At 46.1% G+C, this 21,541-nt stretch overlaps 1 long non-coding RNA gene across 2 annotated transcripts; it reads left to right on the forward strand.

The window, feature by feature from the left end:
* The first annotated feature begins 37 nt into the window (after positions 1–37).
* Positions 38–19,479, forward strand: LOC147828156 (uncharacterized). 2 transcript variants are annotated; one of them, XR_015451217.1, is made up of 2 exons: positions 38–182; positions 16,113–19,479. It is a non-coding gene; the product is annotated as an uncharacterized LOC147828156 (long non-coding RNA). The 2 variants fall into 2 exon arrangements; XR_015451216.1 differs by lacking the exon at positions 38–182 and adding an exon at positions 193–10,019.
* Positions 19,480–21,541: the final 2,062 nt, after the last annotated feature.

A 21,541-nucleotide genomic window follows, 5' to 3' on the forward strand; every position in this document is an offset into this window, starting at 1 on the left:
GGCATGCCTCTTACTCTGTACCAGCCAACCTTAGCATCCCCGCCCGCCCCGCCCAGGCACGCCCCTTTCCTCTCATTGGCCAATAGTACCGCCCGTCATTCCCCCCCCCCCCACAGCGCACGCCTAGCCGGAGAACACGTGGTTGGAGCCCCCAGTGCCGCCAGCCTTCCCGGACCCCCGCGGTGAGGATGAGGACGGGTCTGGGCGCGGGATCAGGGGCGAGTGACAGTCACTGTTTGATCTCAGCACTCCCGTCCTGAACTGGACCTCTATCAGAACCCAACACAAGTCATTTTCATTTCCTGATCTTTGAGGGCCTTGCGACCTTCTCACTCTGAAAGGGATCAGCCTGGGCTCTTCGTCCCCCAGCTGTGCGGCCTCTGGTGTCTCTTCCTCTAGAAGCGGGGTGGGGTGGGGCTCAGGAAGGACCCGCCTGGCATTTCTGTCTTGCTGTGCTCTGTAGGCAGGGGTGGCTGCGGGTGTCTCTATGGTTGGGGACCTTTGTGGGGATGCACTTGGTGGCGGCAGCTCACAGGTCAGGCCTCATGGAAACCAAGGCCAATACTTGGTTGATTCTAAAAGTTTTTAAAACCAGTGGGTAAAATTCAACAGAGCTCTCCACTCTAAGCATTGAATGCTAAGAATCCACTCACTCAGGCTCAGGAGAGGAGTAGACAGCTTGGGTGGTGGGCGCACACTTTCCCTGGGCTCCAGCAGGGCATGGGGAGGGACTCACTGGTGGGTCACTGCTGTCCCCTAAGCTGCAGGCAAGAGTGGGCATCCCGAACCCCATTCTGTCCTGTGTCAGACACTGCAGTGCTTCTACGAGGGGCCTCCAATTCTCACCGCACCGCTGTCCCTCACAGGCCCCTGGCTCTATCAGAAGGGGCCGCCTCATCCTGAGAATTCTACAGAACTGCCTGGGCCTCCCTCCTGAGGGTGGGTGCTGACTGCTGCCCTCTCCATGTCCACTCCCTTCTTGGAAGAAAAGAAAGAGGGAGGAAGGAGGGAATGGAGGGAGGGCCAAGAAAGGGGAGAGAGAAAGCAACTTGGATGGGGTTGTGTCATGATGGCTGAGTTTTCCCAGCCATCAGATTAGTTTAGGGGCCGATGTGATGGTACTTAAAAAGACAGGTGAGGAGATGGCAGTGTACAGTGCACCATGGGAGCTGTGTGAATGACTTCTGCCCTACCATCCCCACTTATTAGACTGTGGTAGGAATGTGCTTCTCACTGTGGTCCATAGTAGTTGAGAGTGAAGACAGACCGGGCTCATGTGGACAACCCCTGTCATAGCTTTCCTAGCTGTGACGCCCACTTCTGGGCAGACAGAGAGAAGCAGGTTGGGAAGAGGGGATCTGAGGGACAATGAAGACAACGTTTGCTTTCCTGGTAGATGGAACAAAAGTCTCCCCTGCCTTTCTGCCTCCAATGTGGATAATTTAATGTGCAATGTCCAGAGCACTGGAAGCCTTGTTAGGATCATGACACAGTAGGTCCATTTGCAGATGCTAAGGATGAAAGGAGTCTGGGTCTTTATTGGCATCCTAGGATCTTTGCACCATGCATTCCACGTGACTGGTTGGTCACAAAAACAGGAGGCACCACACATGTGATGCGTGGGCTGCCGAGTGCCAACCCCTTCCCCAGTTGATCCTGCTCCTGTGGCCCTTTGACCTCATCTCCTCCTACGCTCTCCTCTGGCTGCTGTGGCTCCTTCCCACACCAGGCTCCTGCCTCACTGTGGCCTTCCCACTCTGCGGAGCCTTTGGCTGATGGCTGCTGTCCTCGCCTTGAGCCTCCTCCCAGGTGACTCTAGGTCCCCAAGTCTTTGGGGACCTCCTGGCCCTGTCCAGCCATCCATCCCTGGCCCATACTGCCCTCCCTGGCCCATCCTGCCTGCCCTGGCCCGCCGTGCACTTTCATTCCTCACCCAAAGCTCCTTGAGGTGGGGGCTGTGTGTCCTTAGGCCCTGACTGCCTGATGTCATTGTGTTTTATCAATATTTAGCTTGCGGCTGATTTTGTCCTTTTGGACACATTCAGGAGGCACCATGCCCATCCCAGCTCCCTTGGGGTTTGTTCCCATGCCCCTGTGTGGCTCTGTTGGTACCACCAGGGACTGGGGCAGACAGCATCTCTTCTAATAGAAGCTGGGATCTCGGAAAGCCCAGGTCACACAGATGCCTCTGCAGGACCCCTGCCTAGGGCACCCCAGGGATGGAGGCCTTTGAGGGTCCATTAGGTAGGAGTATTTTTTGTTTGTTTGTTTTTGGTACCAGGGATCGAACTCAGGACCTTGTGCTTGTGAGGTAGGTGTGGTTCCCCTGAGCTAAATCCCCGGCCCATGGGGTTGCATTAGGGATTGGGCACCGTGTCCCTCACTGGCCTCTCATTCTTACAGCATCCTGACATCAGAAAATGTCACTGTTTTGTGAGCAGTCCTGGTGGACTTCTCAGATCCATAAAAAGCCAAATGGAAGCACAGCCCAACATTTTATTAATGAGCCACAGAGAAGGAATATGTGTTTGATTTACAAGGAGGAATCTTATGAAGCCTTGGGGTCTGGTGTACCTTGGTAGGCTCTGCCTGGTGAGGCGTGCCAGAGGGTTTCTCCCTCAGGGCTGGCTGGAACATCTTGGCACCAGGCACTGCTCCAGGGCAGTTGGAAATTCCTCCCACCCTCCCTCTGTCCCTCTGGGGTTGCCAGGTCAAGCGGCATGACACAGGGAGTAATCGAAAGTTGGTGATGTGTAATTTAGGTTTCTGAATCTTGAAACACGCACTTTTGTATTTTAGTGCAAATGACATTGATAATGACAGCCACTTCCAAGGCCATTACCTGGAAACAGTAAAAGGGATTTTGAATTAAAGTTATTGATTGATTTCCTCAGGCCTTTTATGGATGGCTTTATTGGATTCTTTCCTTCATGATCTCCAGCCTCAGATTCAGAATGAATGACTTTTTAAAGCACTTTTTGAAAAACTTTATGTCAAATGCACACTCTCCACAAAGCAATCAGTTGAATGCTCTTGATGGCAGGAAGACACCACTCACAGAGCTTCCCATGATGGCAGCTTTGGGGAGTGATAAGGCTCCCGCTGGCTGCTCCCCACACACAGGCTTTGTGAGGATTTGCCTGGAGTTCTCAGCCGACTTCTCAGAAAATCTGCACACTGCCGACCCTTCCTCTTTAGGTGAGGCAGTTTTCGCTCAGTCCATTTGTTAGCACGCATACAGTGACTTTGGGCTCCTAGAAGGAACAGCCCACTTAGGCCAGAGGCAGGCTGGGAATGATAATTAATTCCCCAAATGGACGTGAGTTTCAACAACATCTGCCTCCTTAGCGGCTTCCCAGGAAATCTCCTTGCAGAAAGTTTGTAGGAGGGAGAAAACTTGCATGGAAAGATGATAAAACTAAAAAGGCCTGCTGAGACTTCCTTTTGGGGAGAAATGAGTGCTGGGCTCCACCCCTTTCTCCTCTCAGACTCTGAGAAAAGGGTGCAACTGATAAACCCACACCTGCTCCAAAAACATACATGGGACCAGTGTGCCTGAGGAGCTGTGAGCGGCAAACTCTGGCAGGCTGTTGTGTGGGTGCTAACACCTCTCTCCTCTTGCCTTCTACTCCCTCTCCCCCTGATACTGGTACAATTTGGAAAGCTGGGAACGGGGCAGTGCTCCACTGTTTAGGTCTCCCCTGCCTTGCTGCATCACCTCCCTGCAGGCCCATACTCCATCCCTCCTTGTACCCTGCTGTCCACCGGGCTGTGTTCTGGGGGTGCAGGCAATGTGGGGCTGCTAGAAAGCCAGCTAGCAGACATGTAATTGGATGAGTAGATGACATCATAAAAATAATATGGCAGTCCAAGACTCCTCAGCAACTGTCTTTCCAATATGACTATAATCTCAGTGTCAGGAGAAAGTGGCTTTAAGTTGCTCAGGGCTTTCCTTAATTTAACAAATAGCAAGACTGTTTTCAGGACTTGGGAAGCTGGGTGTGGAATGTACATAGCAGAGACTTACAGAAGGACACTGGTTCTCACATGAGGAAATGCCCAGAAAGGCCTCCTGCTGCCTGGGGCCAGGACTAGATGAATAGGAAGCTGCCCACCAGAAAGCCATCGGACCTTCCCTCCAGCCAGGATGTGAAGCAGCCAGGAAAGCAGAGACCCCGATGAAGAAGAAAGGGCCCTGAGAGTGCTCAGAGTGCCTGTATGAACAAGGGGCGTCTGTCCTGCAGCCTCTAGACTTCAACTTTCAAAGCCGACCATCCACAGGGTGCTCTGGGAAACCCAGCCAGAGAGAGAATGCACTTCCCGTGCCCTGAACTGTCTCTTCTTCCAAGTATGTGGCTTCCAAGGAATGCAGAGCATTCCCAAGGGGTGGGTGGGCTGAGTCCCAGCAGAATCCTGACCTGGGGCCCTGGGTGGAGAGATGTCCAATCAGTGAGTCAGTCTCATCCCTGGCTGTGTCAAAGCCACCTCTGTGCAGCCCCACTGGGGGAGCCACCCCCCCACCCCCTCAGTCTCCTTCCCTGTCTGCTAGCTGTGACCTCAGGACCTGTGTGTTTAAGGACAGATGGAGGCACAGAGTTGTGACAGTACTTAAGTTTTGTCTCCATTTGGGACTTGCCTCTAACTTTTCAGCTTGAAAATTGTGTCAGGAAAACAAAAAGCATGCTACAGCACAGCAAGATAAAGAGGAATGGGCAATGTACTAGTCAGGACTCTGCAGAGAACTGGGACCAGTAGGATGTGTATATACATCTGGCCCTCTGTACCAGTGGTCCCCATCTGTGCATTCTAACAATTGTGGTTAGAAAGCAGTCAGAAAAGAAATCACACCTGTACTGGACCTGCAGACTGTTTTGCCTGGTCCTTATTCCCTGCACAATACAGTATAATGGCCATTTGCACAGTGCTGACATCATATTGGGCATTATAAGCCATCCGGGGATGATTTAAAGTGTGTGTCCAGTGTGCAAGCATTCTGTGCAAAGGCTACACCATCTTGGACAGGGGCTTCGGCACCTGAGCTTTTGATATCCTAGAGTGAACCTGGGTCCAATCCTCACATAACTGAGTTTCAATTGAGATTAGGGGTGGGCCTGGGATTCCAGGAAGTAATTGGCTCAGGTGATGGTCAGCTGGAAGTCTGCAGTCTGAGCAGGCCCAGGAGGCTGCAAACTCAGATAAGAGTGAGTGTAGCCGGGTTGAGTCTGAGACCCATCTCCAGCTTGGTGGTGGCAGGGTCGCCAAGGCTCAGTCTTGAGGTAGTTGCTCCTCATTCAGCAAACTGCGATCTCGAACCAATGAGGTCCATTTGCATTATGCAATCCTCATTATTCAAAACCCACTAGGGCCAGGGATTTAGCTCAGTGGCACTGCACCTGAGTTTGATTCTCTGAGTGGCAAGGTCCTGAGTTCAATTCCTGGTACCGCAAAAAAGAAAACCCCCCACTAATTTATATGTTAATTTTACTTTAAAAAACACCTTTGCAGCTACCTCTAGCCACTATTTGACTTTCAGCCAGCCAGCAGGCCATCACAAACTACAGCTGCAGGGAGACCTATAGCTCATTCTCACCCTTATGTCCTGGTGAGGACAGGAAGAAACTATGGGGCTCTTTCTCCTGAGATTTCATGTCCTAATGTGCCTGTGTCATCAGGGGCAATGTTTGAGGAACCTTTCATTCCCTGTGGCCTGGTGAATGGATGTTAGGGCTTGGCAGTGTTTTCTGTAAAGGGTGAAATAGTAACTGTTTCTATATCTGCAGGCCATGTGGTCAGCCACGGATGCTGTGTACATGAATGAATGTGATTGTGTTCCAATAAAACTTTATTGACAAAAACAGGCAGAGGGTCAAGATTGGTCCACAGGCACAGGAGGAGTTTGTGTTGATATTGGGCCTTTCTTCCTCACCACACTTGCCAAGGGAATGGGGGGAAGCTTCACTGTGAGTTCCTTTGAGCCATGGGGAATAAAATCCCAGACCATGGGGACTTGGATAATAAAGCTTCATATACTAAACCAACCCCAGAATAGGTAGTTCCAAGGTTGGATAATTGAGTATCTCAGTTGCCTTTCTCCCAGATAGGCCCGTGTTTGGTGGAGGGTATCCAGCGCATGGTCCTTTCTCATGTTGAAGAAATATTTCCCAGACATCTCCCATGGCCTTTATTGGCCACATCTAGGATCAGGGCACCCTGGAGGATGGACCCACCATGTCAAGTTGGGTAGAACAGCCAGGCTGGGGCAGGCAGGTAGATGTATGTGGAAATTCAGGCTCCATGGTCGAGCAAGGGACAATGGGTCCCTGAGAAGAAGCCCTGAGAAGCTTATGGCTGCTCTGCAGAATACACCAGGAGAAGTTGTGGCCCAGATTCATCCTGTAAGCAGAGTCCAAGAGGAGAGGAGACAGGTGGAGAGGGAGGGCCCAGAACAGCAGGCACAGCCACAAGAAACCAGGCTCCAGGTGACTGGGAGAGATGGGATCAGAGTAGAGACTGTGACCAGGGACACAAAGAACTACCCAAGCCAGAGAAATGGGAATTAAAAGTGCTAGAGGGAAAGGAATAACTTGGATCTTAGGCCAAGAAGACCCTGCCAGGCCACTGGGGTCTGGAATTAGCTGGTCATCAAGGTGCTCAGTGGTGAGTGTGGTGGTGTCACTCTGCAGACCTCTAGAAATCTCTGGTACTGTGGGGTGATGGGGGGAGATCAGGAGCCTGGGCCCTGGGAAGAAGTGAGGGGTCTGGGGTGTGTGTGCTGCCTCCTAGTGTCCAGGTGACAGTCAGCCACTTTACATGGATCAGGTGGGCCCTGTGAGGGCTGGAATTCTTGTCTTGGGCTATGAGGGTACATAGGGCCTGGTAAGCGGACTGGGCTTGGCTTCCAGCTCTTGGGTTCCAGCTGTGGGGAGGGCAGCTGGCTCTGTGTGCCTGTGCCAGGTGGAGGTGTGGGCTGTCTGGATTCAGAAGGGCAAAGCATACAAAGTGCCCTGGAAAAAGTGAGGTGACAGGCATCCCAGCCCACACAGGGGCTCTGAATTCCACATCCACCTGAGCCAGATCTCGTCTCTCACTTCCTTTCTTTTTCCCTCCTTACTAACCACCAATCCCCTCTTCTCTACTTCTTAGGAAGAATCGGAGTCCTAGGAGACTTATTTGGCAAGCAAAGACCTTATAGGAACTGAATGTGTCCCCCAAATTCACATGTGGCAGCCCCAGTCTCAGTGACAGTGTGAGGGGGTGGGATCTTTGGCTGTGATGGGGCCATCTGCACAGAGGTCACATGGATGGGATCAGGACCTAGAGGTGATGGGCTTGACTGAGTCAATTTGACTGGCTTGGGAGCTGCCTGGGGGCTGATGGAGTATATTCCTGGGGGAGCCTGGGTGGGTCATGGAGGCATGGCCTTGGGGTCTATGCTTGGTCCCTGGCCCCTTCCCCTCTGGCACTGTTCCTCTGCTCCGCTTCCCAGCCACCAAGGTATCTTTGTTCCCACGTCCTTCCACCATGATGTTCCTGACTTGGAGCAACCAACTATGGACTGAATCCCCTGAAACCATGAGCCAGGTTATACCTCTCCCCCTTTAAACTGTGGGTGTCTGGTGTTCTATTCCAGTAACAGGAAAGCTAACTAATACAGTGCTTCTATAAGAGAAAACACAGACAGAGACCTGATCTCTTTCCACTGTGTGAACCACACACAGGCACTGTGATGAACCAGGAAGCAAGTCTTCACCAAAAGCTGGGCTGGTACTCTGACCTTGGACTTCCAGGCTCAGGAACAGAGACATAAATGTGTGTTTCTTAAGCCACGAAGCCTGCAGAGTCTGTTTCAGCAGCCTAAAGTGGGATAGGGCCTTAGGTCTCAACTCTCCTCTTTCAGATGAGGGGAGAGGCCCTGAAGAAGGCGGAGGCCTTGGCTGGTGAGGCTGGAACCGTGCCTGGCCTCTACAGTCCTACTGCCATCGGAGCCTCGGCCTTGATCCTGCAGTGAACGCAAGCCGCACCATCCTCAGCTTCATGGCTATGTGGGGCTGCTGGATTCCTGCCGCTGTGGCTTCCCATTGCCTCTCTGGCAGCAAGGGATAGACGAGGCCAGACACATGGCCTGGCCACTGTTGTTTGCTTTGTGCTCTTTCTGTTGCATAAAGCCTCCTCTGTTTTGAGTGGAAAGTGTATCTCCTCAAACGCCGATGAGCTGGGCTGTTACCCTCATCCCCAGAGACACAGAGATGTGTGTGACAAGAGTCCTCCCCTGAAAAGCTCAGTTCTGCACCCTTCGGGGTTCCCCTGCCTGAGTTGACTGCTCCTGCATCCTGCCATAGCTTCATTGCTGTGCCACATCATCCACCGTCAGCTGCACTGACAGTCCCTGCTCTGCTCCTTCAGCCCAGTACCTCACTTGGCGCCTGGTCCACACAGCGGGTGTTTTATCAATTTTGCTGAGTTACGCTGACTTTGTCCTAAGGAACCTGTTCTCCGAGTTGGTGACAGTGCTGCTGGTGTAAGAGAGAGGAACATACCCTACTCTGGAAAGAGGAACCAAGCCCGGAGCCTGAAAATATCTCACCCAGTTTCCGGGAAGCTGCAAACTGAAGGGGCCGTGGCCTGGTGATGCCCACACCCTGGGCCCTGTGCAGTCTCAGACACAAGCAGCTATTCAGGGACAAATGAGTCATCAAAGGAGGACACTTGCTGCATCCTGTTCAGAAGTTCAGAGGCAATCTGACTAGGGACTGGGGCAGGCTGCTAGAGCTGGGAGCTATGAACGTACCGGGGTGGCTCCTGCACCTGCCATGGGGTATTTCAGCTCTGAGCAGCCACCTGCCCCAAGAGCTGTCCTGGGAACTCAGGCAAACCCCCCAAGCATGTGCTGTAGAGACTTGAGGTGTCCCCTGGCCTGATTTGTGGGTAGTTGCCCCAAGGCTGGCAGGATCTTCAGGGGAGGCTGTGTCCTCAGGTTACCTGAGCAGGGCCAGTTGGGTGAGTCACCTTCTGGCCTGCTTGCCAGAGCAGCTGTCTCCTCTCCAAGTAGCTGTCTGTCCCTTGTCACGGTGTGACAGGGGAACACCCCACTGACCTGAAACTCAGCTTCTGGAAACTTCTCTTCCTCTGCGAAGGTCGGGCATAAGTTCTGTTATAGGGTTGTTTCTTTAGAAATGGCCTGCCAGTCGAAGTATTCCAGTTTCTTCTTGCCTTGAACAAAGAACTGGGTGAGACAAGCCAATAATGGTGCCAAGTTTATTTGAAAAGTATGGAATAAACGGGTATGGGAGAAACCAGCTCTCCAGAGTGAACTTGGGCTGAACAACGAGAAAAAGAGGGTAAAAGCAAAAAAATAAAAGTACTCAAGGAGTTCAGATGCTATGTGGGCTACTGTGCAAACTCACGAATGATAGTGGCTTTCCACGATGGCCTCTTTTTTTAATGCCGCCCACCTCTCATGGAAGTTGTGAGAAGTTCTGCATTTAGGGTCCTCGCGTTTCCCTGGGGTCTTGTCATTGACAGGTCCCACCCCTTTCCCCAGCCAGCTTCGCCACACTCTACTTCCTGTATCAGTTCTTCCCTTTTCTCCAGACAATGAGAAGACATTCCGCTAGCCAGCGGGCCCCATGGGAGAGCCCAGTTCCAGCCAACAGGGACAGTCCTTCTTTGTCCTGTGAGAACACTTTCCCCCAGCAGGCCAGCAGCCAGGCCCAGGGCTTTGGCAGCTGAGTGACTGTCCGGCTTTTACAGAGAGAACTTGACACTTTGTGCCCAGAAAGGCTGGGCCAGAGGATTTCCCAGGCACAAAGGGTGTGTCCTTGGAGAGATCAGCCGGGAAAGGGACGGGGTCAACCCCAGGAGAAGAGACCACAGCACTTTATCAGACAAACATGGCTGCAAGGTATGGGCTCCCGGCTGAGCCGAGGGAAGAGAGAGGCCTGGGTACAGCGCACATCAGCAGAGCTGACCAGGAAGCACTGCTGGAAGATGAGGGCCACACCCAAGAAGAAGCACGGAGGGTAGGAACTGGGAGACTGTCACTCATTCATCTCTTGATCCTTGCCTTTGTCAGGGAGAGCTACTGTCCTTACCCCTTTACACTCAGGAAGTGGGGGATCGGCGGGCGCCTGAGGTCTGTCCATGTGGCCAGTGAAGAGCGGACACAGGGATCTAGCCTGGGTCTTGGCTCTTGAGCGTCCAAGTTCTCATCCATGTACTCCATTTTGTCATGGTCATGGCAAAAGCAAACAAGTAAGTCAAGAGCAGGCAGCACTTCCAGACTCAGAGTAGCTGAGGACCCTCTTCCTAAAGTAATAACTACTTACTTGGGGGATTTTTGTTATGGTTTAGATCTGAATGACCTCAAAAGCCTCATGTGGTCAAGAGACTGGGTTTGTGGAAGTTGATTGGATCACGGGGGCCTATAGCTGGTTTGGTGCTAGGAGGTGGGGCCTGATCAGAAAAGAAAAAGGTGCTGGGGGTGGGAAGGATTTATTACCCTTTCTGGTTCCTCCCTTCTCTCTCTGCTTCCCGACTACCATGGAGTGATCAGCTGTCCTCCAACAGGCCCTTCTACCATGCCTTCCTGCCTTGGAGCTGACAATGCAAGGATTGAAACGTGTAGAATGTGAGCCACAGTAAACCTCTCCTTTAAGTTGTGGGTGTCAGGTATTTTGTCCCAGTGCCAAAGAAACTGACCAAGACAATTATACATATCAGTCATTTAAGTCTCTGGAGCTTGTTCTAAGGGCAAGTGGAGGCGCTCTCACTGAAGAGCAGCTACTAAATCTCAGCCACATAACAGTGACAGCTCTCAGTCTGCCTACGGCCTACCCTGCTGGCTCCCTAGTGAGTGCAGCCAATCCCCTCCCCACAGCCTCCTGGCCTGGCTTGCAACTTCTCATCATTTTTCCTCTGTGCTGATTGCTCCAGGATCAAAGAGTTATTAGCACCTATCCATCACCCCACGATCTCCTCCACACCCTACCATGGACAAAGCTATTCTCCAGGCTGAGTGGTCCTTTTTGGTCTTTTTATGAAATCTAGTTTATATTTAAGAAATATACATGCCTATTAATAAATAATGGGACCCCATTCACCAGTTAAAAGACAACAGGTTGGTGGCCGTTCTTAAGAGTTGAGGGAGAGCTTTAACTGAGATAGTATGGTTCAATCCTTCTCCTGTTCTGCCTCAGTTCCTTTCTCATCTGATCTTTCCTGTTAGGGCAATCTTAGCTACTCAGATTCCCCATTTTTACCCTTCCAGCTCGAGACTGATGACTCATGAGCAGGTTTTCTCAGTAACTCACTGTGAGCACAAGAAGAAAAGGCTTCCTTTTCCTGGTCTTATTTCTGATCTTTCCTTGCCATGTTACGCTTTGCTTATAGAGGCGTGTAAAATTAAAGAAAGAATCTGTTATAGTATAAGAGAAAATCCCAACCATCTCTCTCTCCCCTTGTAGGTCTGGTTTTCATCATTTATGTGTATAGGGGAAAAATACTTTTCCTAATAAGTTCTAGACTTTGAAACTTTGACTATAGACTTGTAAAATGCATGTGGTGGTTTTTTTGGTGTTTAAATGGATTTAAATTTTATATGGACGTTTTCCTCTCCACTAATGAGTTAGAAACTCACCTTAAAATTTTCTCAAACTTGTTGAGAGTTGGCTTTAGAACGCCTTGTAGGCAGACTGCCTCTCCTTTCAAGAAGTCACGCTGAAGTAGCTTACTACAACTATTTGTCTTTCATGGGGTAGTGACTTACCCTTGTGTTTTTTATATGCTAACCAGAATAAAAAGGGAGTTTAATCAGTCTTTTCCTTCATGTGTGTGCAGGGAACTGATAAATGTGATTTTAATAACATGTGAATTGTGGTTGCTAGGTGATGAATATAAGTTTAACCTATGAAGCTTAAGAGACACAGAAATATTAGATTAAACCTTAAATAAAGCATAGCCTTGGCTTGCTGCTAAGGAAGGTCGCCTAGGTGGATAATAATACAGGGACCTTGGAGGCTTGTTCACAGGTGGGGGAAAATTCCTCTGAGCCAACTGTGTGCTTCCTGAGGCGATCTTTGCAGGATACATAGTGCCGCCCTTTGATCTGCCTGGCTCAACCTCTCTCTCTCAAGGAATTAGAAAGCAGTGGTTTAGATCTCTTGGTTATTGGCTTTGCTAGGAATACTTCTGATAGAGCAATACTATACAGTAAGACAGGCCCTTGCCTTGCCTCCACGTTTTTTTCCCCACAGAATGTTTTGTTCCAGAAGTGTAACAGTTTGTGCAGCTGGGCAGTGCTCCTGCCCAATGTATCAAGATGTTTTGTAACTGTTTGAACTTTGTGACCTCTCAGGAATGTTGTTAGCTCCGCCCGTGTCAGGAACTCCACTCCCTTGCTTCTGTGAGCATGCTTGCCTACCCAGGAGATCCCTATATAAGGAGGCTCCCATTTCTTTTTTTGTTTTGGTACTGGGGCCTGAACTTGAGTGCTCAGACTTTGAGTGTGAGCTCCACTAAGCTTGCCAGCATAATAAAAGTTTTTCTCCACCTTTTTGAGTGACCATTGGATTCTGGAGTCTTCAGATTGTGACAGCCTTGACCCGGAGCTGTAACTCTCAGCTGTGTCTCAGAGCTGTGGCGCTTGGCTGTGACACTGCGCTGTAACATTTGGCCATAGCACTGAGCTGTTCCACTTTGCCACACTTCCTTTTTAAAAACATGATCAGTTACAGTTTAAATCAATTGTAACTTGTATTTGGGGAATACCTTTGGGCATAGAAACTTGATTTTGGGGTTGGGGGGAATAGGTCCGCTGAGTCAGTTAAAGTGGCTAGTCTGTGCCGGGGCTACTTTCCAGTTTCCTCCAGATGGCAGCCACCTGCTCTGGAGCAAGTCACCTCAGGGGCACCTTAGGGATACAGACATCAAGTAGAAATTTAAAAGTACTGATTTCTTTCTCTTGTTTCTTTTGGGAAAACTCAATGCCAAAGTTGCACCATCTGCCTACCTCCTAGAGCCAAGCTAGAATACAGAGGGAAAGCATTGATTATGATGCTGTTGCACAATTAAATTGTACAGTCAGAGAGAGAAAAACAGTCAAAATTACCTTATGTTCAGACTTTCTTTACATTAAAAAGTAATCCTTATTTGTGTTCAAAATGTAAATGGAGGGCACAGGAAAACCAGACACCTGGCCCTTAAGGCATTCTCTACCTCTGAGCATGAAGCCATTCTTCCTCACCCTTTGGAACTTGAGGACAGGGTTTCCAAGGCAACTTTAATCAAAGCCTCACCCACTACTACTGAATCTGAGGCTTCCCCTACCAGTCCTTGTGTTGAGGGTGGGGTGTCTAGCCCAGCCATAATTAAAGCTTCTGTGGGGCTATATAAATGCAAAGTTGTTCAGGTTCCTCAAAGACAGTAACGTTTACAGGAAGTGAATGGCAAATACGGGACTACTCATGTTTATACGTCCTGTCCTCTCAGCGATCTAAGACAGAACAAAAGAGACCTAAGAAAGTTTTCAGACAATCCCAATGAGTACTTTGAGGTCTTTAGAGGACTTACTCAGACCTAGGAACTAGATTAGAAAGATGTAATATTACTCTTAAATCAAACATTGATTTCTAGTGAGAGATAAGCATCATTAGAACCTGCTACTACATTTAGAGATAAATAATATTTTATCTTTAGAAGACAGGCAGCTGGTTCCTGATCAAACAGTCCCTATATAAGACCACTACTGCCTGCCAAACAGACAGGAGATTAAAATAGAAGACACTTTCAGATATGTATTCTTGAGGTCTAAGAAAAATGAGAACTAAGCCTTTCAGTTATTTTAAATTGACAACTATTTATCAGGAGAAAGATAAGGACATCCCTAGCTCCTAATTTGATAGAAGGAAATACTATAGTTTTTCCAAGTCAGTCTGCAATATGTGAATGGTGTGCTGTCATGTGTCACCTCAGAAGAGCTCTCCAGCCAAGGCATTGATACTCTACTAAATTTTCTAACAGACTTGGGTTATAAGGTCTCTAGATCTAAGGAGCAACTTTTCAGCCTTGAGGTAAAATATTCAGGCCTTATCATATCTAAAGGAACCCAAGGACTATGGGAAGAAAATTAAACCAATTCTTTCCCTCCCACAACCCAAGACTCTAAAACAGCTAAGGGGAGTCCTAGGAATCACAGGCTTTTGTTGCCTTAGGATAGTGTAAGGTGAGTTGGAACTATAGAGATATGCCACACTCTGAATTAAATGGAATCTTTTATTATAAGACAGCTGATCCAGATTGGCTCATGTCGAAAAGACTCTGGACAAAGGAAAGGCAGTTTGTAGGGTCTTTTTAATTGCTCTTTATTTGGGGAGGGCTCAGGGAGTGGGGGAGCATAAGCAGAACTTCACAGGAGCAGGACTTTGCTAAGTCAGTGGGGATCAGGGCAGTTTTACAAAGTTTAGTTAAAACAAAGTATCACATAGGTGTGGGAGTCTTCTCTTTACAAGGTAGTAAAGATAACATAGTTGCAGACTCACACAAGATGCAGTGGTCTGTTATGGATTAACTCAGGGGACTCCCAAGCTGGAAGGGGAAGGCGACCACCCGGAATCACTCAAGTTTATACAAATGGAATCAGGTTGGCTAACACATTACCAGCTCCTCTAAGTATGATGTCAAAGCATTGATTCATCTGGAGCCTCTTGAGTGGGTAGGGGATTATAGTAGGTTTTTATGTATAACAGTTTAACAGAGGCATACGCTGTTTTATAAACTTAATTATCCAATTAAGAATATAGGGCCCAATCAGGATTCTAAGGAAAAGCTGGATGAAGATGACAGTGTATGGTCTCTTTTACAGCAGGGTGAGTCTCTCTTTTTGGAAGGCCTTGAGGAGCACAGTATCTCTCCCTGGAGTGGGTGGCAGGGCACAGAGCTGGGTAAGGGTAGGGTGGAACGTATGCTGGGATAGATAGAAACTTGTATCTGTTGAAGAAACTGAAGGTATTTTAACAGACTGGTTAGAAAATTTTTTTAGCATCTCACCTTTTTGGGGGAGCAGGGAAGGGGGACTTTTAAACATAATCTCATAGGGAGTAAAGCCTGAATATAAGGGGTGTCTCATTTGAAGGATGGCCAGGGCAGCTGGTTGGCCTACGCTTTACCAGTTTTTAAAATCAATTTGGTCAAAGTGGATTTTAGGGTCTCATATATCTGTTTTATTTGTCTCAAGCTTTGAGGTTGGTAGGCACAGTGGAGTTTTTAATTTATATCCAGCATCTTATTGACTGAGTTATAGAAGCTATAAAGGCAGGGCCATTGTCAGATCTAATGGACACTGGTAACCCAAACCTGAGGACCAACTTTTGGAGCAGCCTTTTTTTTTTTATCACAGTGGCAGTTTTTTGCAGAGCAGTGTAGACTTTTGTCCAACCTGAGAAGGTATCAACGAATATCAAAAGGTATCCATAGCCGGTTGATTGTGGCTTGTTCTCTGTTAAGTCTACTTTTTAGTGTTTTTTTAGACTGATTGTTTTGAATTGAATTTTGAGGGATGCAGATGGGCCCTGGTGGGGATTTATTTATACATGGGCTGGGCACCTAAGAGAGGACTGACGAGCTAATTTTTTGTAATTTTGGGAAACAGTCTCTTGGAGCTAGGAGCTCAGCCATCTTGGGAGCCCTAGGTGTGTGACTGAATGTAGCTGTTGAATGAGTTGTCACCCTAATACCTGGGGGGAGGTAGATATGGCCATTTGGACACTTTGATCAGTCTTGGGGGTCTTTTTTTGTTCGTAACTGGCTAGCTTTTTTGTCTTTTTAAAGTTTTCGATGATTTTTTTGGTGGCCATTGAAAGTCTCATCTCTGTATATATTGGCGTGAACATGTAGCACAGCAAAAGCTTACCTATTGTCAGCATGTATATTTATCTTTTAATCTTTTTTTAAAATCTTAGGTCCTGGGACAGAGTGCAGGGTTTTGTGTTTTGTGTTTTGTGTTGAAGTCTCTTTAGGCAAAGCCTGAGCCCAAATACTTTGGTCAGCTGTAGTCACCACAGCTCTCCCTTTTCGCACCCTGCTTACCATCGTACTGTTTTTATCTCATGGACAAATAGGCGAAAGCTCTTGGTGGAGCTCTGAGCACTGAGGAGGCTTCTGGGTCAACTGCCACCGCTCCCAGCACAGAGGAGGCTTCTGGGTTGATGTGCTACAGCTCCCAGTGCAGAGGAAGCTTGCAGATCGATGTGCCACATCTCCCAGTGCAGAGTGAGGGGCTTCCAGGCCAACCTGCTGCTGCTCCCAGCACAGAGGAGGTAAGCCACCTGGATGGCAGGAACACACCCCCACACCACCTCCATTGAAATGAGAAGACAGGTAAACAAGCCACAGAACCAGACTTCCAGATCACCTACAGCAACCCCAAAGGGAAATGAGATGGACCACTGTGATACTCAACCACCTGGACTTCCTGAACTGGCAACAAAAGAGGATCTGGAAAAAATGAAATAAGAAATAATTTCTCACATAGTAGCAGAGATTGTGCCCATAGTAAAAGACATGATTAATAAATCTAGAGAAGACACAGATAAAACAATAGAGGAGCTGAGGAACATGATGGAATCCCAACATAGGAAAAAAATGGAATCCATAAAACAGATGCAAACAGATTTCCAGGACATTAAAAACTCCATTGAAAGTCTATGAAGCAGAATGAGCCAATGTGAGGGCAGAATTTCAGATACAGATGATAGGATTGCAATTAGTGACCAGGACAAGAAAAATTGCTTTAAAATTGTAAGGGAGCACAAGAAATCAATCCAGCAGCTGCTAGACAATGTACGGAAGAATAATGTAAGACTGATTGGAGTCAATGAAGAAAGAGGAGAGAGTGCAGATGACATAAAAAAACTGTTCACAGAAATGATGGCAGAAAACTTCCCAAGCAGGGGAAAAGAACTTGACATACAGATAAGTGAGGCATATAGGACTCCAACTAGCCTTGATCAAAAAAATCTACACATAGGCATATAATTGTTAAGATTCAGAAAGCCAACAGAAGAAAAAAGTTCTACAAGCAGTTAGAGAAAAGAAACAAATCACATACAAAGGAAAGCCCATCAGAATCACAGCAGACTTCTCAATGCAAACCCTCAAGGCAAGAAGAGCTTGGAGTGACATATTTCAAGCCCTAAAAGAAAACAGCCTCCAACCCAGATTGATGTACCCTGCAAAACTATCTTTCAAAATGGATGGTGAAATAAGATACTTTCATGACAAGCAGCACCTTAGGAACTTCATGAATACCAAATCAGCACTCCAAAATTTTAGACAAAATCCCAGGAAAAGACAACAAGGATCACAACCCCAGGAAGCCCAGCAGAATGAATCCAACAGGCACAACAAGAAATTGAAAGCAAAGGGGGAGAATCCAACAAAAAGAAAAATTCATGACAATAAGTCAATACATATCAGTTATACTATCAATGTTAATGGTCTCAACTCACCAGTCAAAAGAAATAGACTGGCAGAATGGGTCAAGAAGCAAGATCCAACAATATGCTGCATACAAGAAACACACTTACTTCAAAAGGAAACTCATAGACTGAAAGTTAAAGGGTGGAAAACAATACTCCATGTGAGAGGAACCTGAAAAAAAGTATGAGTAGCTATCCTCTTTGCAGACCAAGTGGATTTCAAACCAACACTGATTAAAAGAGACAAAAAAGGACACTAAATACTTGTAAAGGGAACAATCCAAGATGAAGAGATGACAATCATAAATATCTATGCACCAAACACTAGTGTACCCAACTATATAAAACAAGTATTAATGGGCATGAAAAATCATATAAGCACTAATACAATAGTAGTGGGGACCTCAATACCCCATTGTCACAAACAGAAAGATTAACTAGACAAAAAACAAGCAATGAAATACTAGAACTCAATCAAACTCTTGAACAAATGAACTTAACAGATATTTACAGAGTGTTCCATCCCACAAATCAGAATACACATTCTTTTCAGCTGCACACTCCAAAATAGACCACATACTCACTCACAGAACATATTCAGGTAAGTGAAAAGGAATTATTATATTATCAGACCATAGTGGGATGAAATTGGAGATCAATACCAAAAGAAAGTGCAAAGACTTCATAAACACATGGAAATTGAACAACACACTTCTGAATAACCAATGGGTCACAGAGGAAATTAATGAAGAAATCAGACAGTTCCTTCAATTAAATGACAATGACAGTGCAACATATTGGAATCCATGGGACACAATGAAAGCAGTCTTATGAGGGAAATTCATAGCAGTGAATATTCACATTAGGAAAACAGAGAGAGATGAATTAAACAACCTGATGCTGAACCTCAAGCTTCTAGAAAAAGAAGAGCAGGACAAACCCAAAGCCCATAGAAGGGAGGAAATTATAAAGATCAGGGCAGAAATCAATGCAATGGAGACTAAGAGAACAGTTCAAAAAATCAATGAAGCCAAGAGCTGGTTCTTCAAAAGAATAAACAAAATAGACAAACCCTTAGCCAAACTTATCAGAAAAAGGAAAGAAAAGGACCAAATCCATGCTTATATGAATGAAAAGGATGAAATTAAAACAGACCCAGCAGAAATCCAGAAGATCATCAATACCTGCTTCGAGAACCTATACACCAATAAGATGGACAACACACAGAAGAAATGGACAGATAGCTAGATACATATGAATTACCAAAGTTGAACAAAGAAGACCTAAAAATTCTGAACAACCCAATGTCAACCAATGAAATTGAAAATGTAATTAAAAACTTATCAACTAAGAAAAGCCCGGGCCCTGATGGCTTCACAGCTGAATTCTACAAGACATTTAGGGAGGAACTGCTGCCACTACTGTTTAAACTCTTCAATGAAATTGAAAGGGAAGCAATCGTTCCAAATTCATTCCTGAAAGCAAGCATCACCTTGATCCCCAAAGCAGAGAAAAACCCAACTGAAAAAGAGAACTATAGGCCAATCTCACTAATGAACATAGATACAAAAATCCTTCCTAAAATATTGGCAAATAGAATGCAGAAGATCATCAAGAAGATCATACACCCTGATCAAGTGGGATTCATCCCAGGGATGCAGGGATTGTTCAACATATGCAAATCAATCAATGTAATATATCAGTAGAGCCAAGGACAAAAACTACATGATCATCTCAATAGATGCAGGAAAAAGCATTTGACAAAATCCAGCATGCATTTATGATAAAAACCCTACAGAAAATTGGAATAGATGGAATTGGAATAGATGATAAAAACCATTTATGAAAAACCAACAATCAATATCATACTAAATGGTCAAAAACTGAAATCCTTCACACTCAAATCAGGAACAAGACAAGGATGTGCACTATCACCACTCTTGTTCAATATAGTTCTGCAAACATTAGCCATGGCAATTAGACAAGAGAAAGAAATAAAAGGAATAAAGATAGGTAATGAAGAAGTCAAATTGTCATTATTTGCAGATGACATGATACTCTGTATAGAAGACCCCAAGAACTCCACCAAAAGTCTTCTAGACTTAGTAATCAAATTCAGTCAAGTAGCTGGTTACAAGGTCAACACACAAAAATCAATAGCTTTCCTCTACGTGAATGACAGACTCACTGAGAGAGAAATAGGGCAAATAATTCCTTTCACAATTGCATCCAAAAAACTGAAATACCTAGGAATCATCCTAATGAGAGAAATCAAAGACCTCTTCTCTGAAAACTATGGCACTCTGAAAATAGAGATTGAAGATGATATCAGAAAATGGACAGACATCCCCTGCTCCTGGGTAGGAAGGATTAATATAGTGGAAATGGCCATACTTCCAAAACTTCTATGTAGATTCAATGCAATCCCAATTGAAATTCCAGCAGCATACTTCACAGACCTTGAGAAAACAATCCAAGAATTCCTTTGGAACAAGAAGAGGCCCAGAATAGCAAAAGCAATTCTAGGTAACAGAGATATGGCAGGGGGTATTACAACCCCCCAACTTGAAACTATACTACAAAGATACTGTGATGAAAACAGTATGGTACTGGCAAAGAAACAGACCTGAGGACCAATGGAACAGATTAGAAGATGCAGAAACAATGCCAGACACACTCAACCACCTCATCTTAGACAAAAGAGCCAAACACCCTCACTGGAAGAAAGATAGCCTCTTTAATAAATGGTGCTGGAGAAATTGGGTTTCAACTTGCCAAAGATTATAACTAGACCTATATCTCTCACCATGCACTAAACTAAAATTGAAATGGGTTAAAGATGTAAATATTAAAACAGAAATGCTGAACCAGCTGTAACAGAGGTTAGGTAGAACTCTTGAAGACATTGGTGTGGGAAAAGATTTGATGAACAAAACCTCAGTTGCCCATGAACTAGCACAAACAATCAACAAGTGGGATCTCTTCTTATTAAAAAGCTTCTGCACAGCAAGAGAAACCACCAGCAGTGTGAAGAGACAATACACAATGTGGGAAAAAATTTTCATCAGCTGTCCCTCTTACAAAGATCTACTATCTCAAATCTATAAAGAACTTAAAAAGATCAGACCTCCCAAATTTAAAGACCCAATCCAAAAATGGGCATCTGAAATGAACAGACATTTCTCAGACAAAGAAGTAGTAATGGAAATAAACATATGAAAAAATGTTCAACTTCACTGGTCATTCAAGAGATGCAAATGAAAACAACACTGAGATTCCACCTCACTCCAGAAAGAATGGCTGCTATCATGAAATCAACCAATAACAAATGCTGGTGGGCTGTGGGGAAAGAGAAACACTGCTCCACTGCTGGTGGGAGTGTAGACTGGTGCAAGCACTGTGCAAATCAGTATGGAGATACCTGAAAGAACTAGGAGTACAGGTCCCATTTGACCCAGCTATTCCGCTGCTGGGGATCTTCCCAAAAGAACTAAAAGAATCATACCACAGTGATGTATGTGCACCCATGTTCATAGCAGCACAGTTTGTAATAGCTAAAGCTTGGAAACAGCCCAAAAGCCCATCAACTGGAGACTGGATCAAGAAAATGTGGTTTTTTAATAAAATGGAGTACTATTCAGCCATCAAAAATGAGAAATTAGAGACATTTATTGCTAAATGGATGTACATTGAGTCAATATTCAAATGAAATAAATAGGGTACACATGTTTAAATACCAAATAGATTCTCTAGTGTGAGAAACTGAAAGTGTAAATAGGACTAAAAGGTATCACAGATAATGTGAAATAGGAAGAAAAGGGGCAAAAGGGAAGGGGTAGTGGGAGGGGTAGGGAAAAAGAAAGAAGGGAATGGAATTAATATGAGAAAATGAAAAAAAGGAAACAAAGTCTTCGTAAATAGGGAGGAATGGAGGGGTTGAAGGGAGGGCAGGGGAAGGGAGAATAATAAGAACCAAGAGAGATTATGTAAAGGTGCAAATTTCCAATGATGAATGTCATTATATTGTATACCTAAAATGTACCAATAAAATAAAATAAAAAAAAATAAAT

The sequence above is a fragment of the Heterocephalus glaber genome, unplaced genomic scaffold (genome assembly GCF_053883595.1).
Source record: "Heterocephalus glaber isolate CG9 unplaced genomic scaffold, H.glaber_assembly_v1.0 deba00001258, whole genome shotgun sequence".
Taxonomy (NCBI): Eukaryota; Metazoa; Chordata; class Mammalia; order Rodentia; family Bathyergidae; genus Heterocephalus; species Heterocephalus glaber.